Source organism: Apodemus sylvaticus, chromosome 11 (genome assembly GCF_947179515.1).
Source record: "Apodemus sylvaticus chromosome 11, mApoSyl1.1, whole genome shotgun sequence".
In the NCBI taxonomy this organism is placed as follows: domain Eukaryota; kingdom Metazoa; phylum Chordata; class Mammalia; order Rodentia; family Muridae; genus Apodemus; species Apodemus sylvaticus.
In genome coordinates this window covers 105,964,727-105,969,492 of record NC_067482.1, presented here as the reverse complement: position 1 = coordinate 105,969,492, position 4,766 = coordinate 105,964,727, and the positions used below count along the sequence as shown (strand labels likewise).

The window sequence follows — 4,766 nt, the reverse complement described above, 5'->3', positions numbered from 1 at the left end:
GGAGGGAGGTGATTGGAGAATGGATGGAGAGAAGAAGGTTTATGGGACATATGGGGAGGGGGGATCTGGGAAAGGGGAAATCATCTGGAATGTAAACAAAGAATATAGAAAATAAAAATATTAAAAATTAAAAAAAGAAAGTAGGAGAATAAGAGAGTAAGAGAGAGAGGAGGGGCAAGCAGCCCTTTTATAGTGAGCCAGGCGGAGCTGGCTGTTGCTGGGTAACTGTGCAGTGGTGGAGCCTAAAAGGAACGCTCGCAATCTCTACCTCAAGAGCAGAAATAATTCAATGCATTGAAAAGCAGTGATGGATCATTAACACTCGTTTTTAGCATAATTTAATTATAAATTTATATAATTTAATTTCTAATAATAGAAATCTGTCAGATTTATGATAGACTCAGAAAAAAATTAAAAATTTTAAGAATTGGCTTTTGCAAGCCTTAAAGCCTGACTCCAGAACACTGCCAAGATTACTGCATTGCAAGATGCTATGCATGCATTTTTTTCCAAGCGTCCTCTTTGGTTTTGTTGTCATCTTGACACATCTGGAAAGACTTCTCAGTTGATGAATTGCCTGGATGGGATTTGGCCTATGAGCATGTCTGTAAGACCTTGTTTTGCTTTTTGTTTTGTTGTTGTTGTTTTGTTTTTATTGCTAGCAGATTAGAAGGGCTCAGCCCATTGAAGGTCAATGACATCTGTAGACAGCACAGGTTGAATGAGAAAGGTAAGTTGAGCATTGTGGGACCTTGTAGGGCAGTCTGTAGCCTCGTTGAGCAAGGTTTACTCCAGAGACACATTCTACAAGGGATGGAACTGAGCCATGCTCCCAGACTGCTGACTCCTCAACTCCATAATCCTGTGGCCATCAGTCACATATGGCCACACCCCAGGCCCCTAGCAGTCTGGCTGGACTCCATCCCTACAGTCACCTGGCTACAGCCAGACTTTCCCTGCCCCATGGTTACCTGTTGCCAGGTAACCCAGCCCACAATAAAAGGAGGTTTCTTGCCCCTCCCAGCTCTCCCTTGCCCTCTCTCTCCTTTTCTCTTATCTTTGCCCTTGTCTCCCTGTTGCCCTCTTTCCATGTGGTCATGGCCAGCTCTCATCCCTCTATCTTCTTTCTCGCTTTACGTCTCTATCTCTTTCTCTTCCTATTCTTCTATAATAAAGCATTGAAACTATGAACTGTCTCTTCTTATCAAAACCCTCTGTGAGAGAACGTGGAGCAGGCCTCAGCGTTTCCAGACACCAGGAAAGGATCCAGCCTCATCTCAGCCAAGCTTTCTCAACAGGTACCTGGGAGGTCCATGTCAGAATAACCCTGCCGTCTGAGCAGAGATCCCCTCTCCACTAGCCCGGCAGCTTCTCACTCCACGGGTGTTACGGCGCCCGCTGTCCCCATCCAGGTGTGGTGCGTGGGCCTAGCCACAGTGTTCTCCTATCCCCCTATGTGGGCTCTGCCTGCCAGTGTTCTCCTATGCCGGCCCCCACTGCCGCCCCTCCCTGCTTCTTTTTTCCCCCACAGAGCATGAGCCTGGGAGTGAGCCAGTGTTCCTCCAGTCTTCCACTAAGGGTTTACGGTGATGAGCCTTAGACACTAATATGACAGTGAGACAAGTTGACAAAATCCCCACAATGAATTACAATTGAGCCTGAATTTTACAGCATCTGGCCCCAGGTTCAATTTTTCCCCCTGCCTGTCATTCCTACCTAGTGTCTCTCTATTGACTGCACCCAGAGCACCGCATTTAAGCTCGTAGTTTCTCCTTTTGACTACCCAAGTAGCCTCTAAGATATGTATACCTCAAATCATTTGTCACCAGAGTGTGAGCTCAGAAAGCTCCTGGGAATTGTGTTCTCGTAGCCCAGAATAATGCTCATACCCTCTCTTCCAGGGCATGAGTTGGAACTATGTATTACACACACACACACACACACACACACACTGTTACACCTGTGCCTTACCTAGCACTTAGATATGTGCTACCATGGAAACCTGCACACAGAATACATAAGTGGCTCTCCTTGCTTGGTAGATATTTCACATCGGTGCAGCTTCACAATGTTGTTTTTAGCCTCCTGTTGCCTTGACTACAGATTGAGAGTGATGAGAAGTCCCTGGGTGCCGTTGAGTAGATCTGTCTCTCTGAGCCTGGTGGCTGAATGACTACATGTTTATCACTAAGTCAGTCCATGGTATTCATTCTATCTTTTACCTTTCGCACTAGAACCTCAGAATATGTTTGCATAAATTACCACCTGACCCAAGAGTTGAGCCTCATGAGCCATGTTTACTGCTTTCAAGCACCATTTTCCCAAACCTCTGCTCAGGCCCGTGATATCTCCACCCTCTACACTCATGCTGGTTCCAGTGAAGTTCTAATTCTTCATTAGCTCTCAAATGGCTTTTCCACTTACTGTACAGAGGCTCTTTTCTTAACACTGGCACTGAGGTTTAAATTGACAAACTACCCCAAATATTTTACCCGTTTTCTCAAAGCTACATAACACCTTACAAAAAGGAAATCATTCTGATGAGAAAATGGAGACAGAGAAATACTAAATAAACTGTCGAAAGGTGTATACATAGCCAGTTAGGCACAGGGTTAAACCCTGTGCTGTCAACTACCAGCTGTGCTTCAGAGGCATTGCCAGCCCTGACCTGACGCCCTTCTGCTTTCTCAACTTACAGAACTCTGCCTGATAAAATGATTGTCTATGTACCCAGGGATTTTATACCCATTATTCCTCAGTGAATATTGCTGTTTTTCTGGGTAATAATTTTGAGAAAAGAAGCTAAGGTGACGGCCTCGCTGGGATCATCGCCACCCGTGTAGGATATCATGCCACAGGAAGAGTAAGTTCTCTTTTACCATGCCCATTTTAACATGGAAGACTCTGGAAAAACTTTTGGATCAGAGGAGGAAGAAACAAACTATTGGAGAGACCCGGCAAGGACCAACAAGCAGAGGGCAGAGAATACACAGGAGGAACTCCAGGAATTCCAGAAAGGAAGCCGGGAATATGAAGCTGAATTGGAGACTCAGCTGCAGCAAATTGAAACCAGGAACCGGGACCTACTGTCAGAGAACAACCGCCTTTGAATGGAGCTGGAGTCTGTAATGGAGAAGTTTGAAATTCAGAGGGTTACCAGCAGATCTTGGCCTTGGAGGATGATCTCTCAGACGAAAGCCACTAAATACCAACTGCAGAAATATATCAGGGAACTAGAACAAGCCAATGATGACCTGGAAAGAGCCAACGAGCCACAATCATGTCCCTGGAAGACTTTGAGCAGCGTTTAAGTCAGGCCATTGAAAGAAATGCCTTCCTGGATAGTGAGCTGAATGAGAAGGAGAATCTTCTAGAAACTGTGCAGAGGCTGAAGGACGAAGCCCGAGATCTGCAACAACAATTGGCTGTGCAGCAGAAGCAAGAAAAGCTCCAGACACCCATGCCAGGCTCAGGGCAAAGGACAGACAGTGTAGGCCGAAAGCTCTGTCCCCTCTACTCCAGTAGCTCACCGAGGACCTAGCTCTGGTTTGAACACGCCAGGAATGTTCAGATGTGGTCTGGACAACTCCAGTAGTGGGACCCCACTCACACCTGCAGCCCGGATATCAGCCCTAAACATCGTTGGGGACCTGCTTCGGAAAGTCGGGGCCCTGGAGTCCAAACTAGCATCATGCGGGAGCTTCATGTATGATCAGTCCCCAAGCCAGACAAGCGGGCCAGCCTCAGTGCGAGGAACAAAAACAGAGATGAGGTTGACAGAAGGCCAGGCAGCAATAGGGGAGAGAAACCTGAGACCCCTGAGGCTTGTTCCCGCTCTGGACATTCACGCTTAGAACCTTGGGCCCCTGTGCTAGCCTCTGGGATGCTGCTGTCTCATCGGTTAAATGTGGTTTGCTCTGTCTGAAGGTCAGGAAAGTGCTTGGAGTTTGGGAAGCCAGCCTCAGAGCCAGCATCATCAGCACTGCCTTCGACCCACGGTGTGGTCACGCTTTTGCTTTAGGACCAGTGGGAACTGCACTCTCACCTGTCTTCCCTACTGTATAGTTGACTTTCAGTCGTTTTATTTTCAAGGTAGTTTGAGAAATAAGAGCCAGCATCACCAGCAGTCACGTTGTGCTGTGCACCTAAGCTGACTAGGGCTGTGGGCGGTGGACTTGACGTCATCTCTATAATGTGGCCCAGCCCGTAGCAGTGTGTCATTGAAATGAGCTGCCCCCCCCCCAAAGGCAGCTCTAAAGTATGACGTCATTGGCTACCTAGAGTTTTAATGGCCTCCAGAGGTGTTTTGAATATGAATAATCTTCAGAGCAGGACTAAAGCCCAGCTCAGGAGCTCTCTGCAGCCTACTTCCAGCTGAAGCAGTCTTCTGGAACATTCTGGTGCTTTTACAGCGTGATTAAATTGTATCTAGGACTGGGAGATTACACAGGCAAGGCTTTATTAAACGATGGTCATGTACCTTTGACACGTCAACACTGCCTCCTCTTAGGTCAGTGGGAGGCCATCCTCTATAGAGAAACCCTGACTCCTGTCTTTCTTGAGTCCCCTGCCCTGATGTTGGGGTGGCGTGTGCATCAGGACCCTGGACAGCTTGCATTGCACTGACCTCTGTTACACCATCGCTAAGAACAGAACTTCATCCATCCAGCAGGGCTTTTTCCAGACACCATAGAGCAGCCCGGCTGACTAAAGCTTGAGATGGAGATCACCGCCAGACGCTTCCTCGGGCTGTGGAAAGATCAACA

General features: G+C 47.5%; 1 pseudogene; it reads left to right on the top strand.

The window, feature by feature from the left end:
- Positions 1–2,894: 2,894 nt before the first annotated feature.
- LOC127696146 (nuclear distribution protein nudE homolog 1-like) lies at positions 2,895–4,369 on the top strand (annotated as a pseudogene).
- Positions 4,370–4,766: the final 397 nt, after the last annotated feature.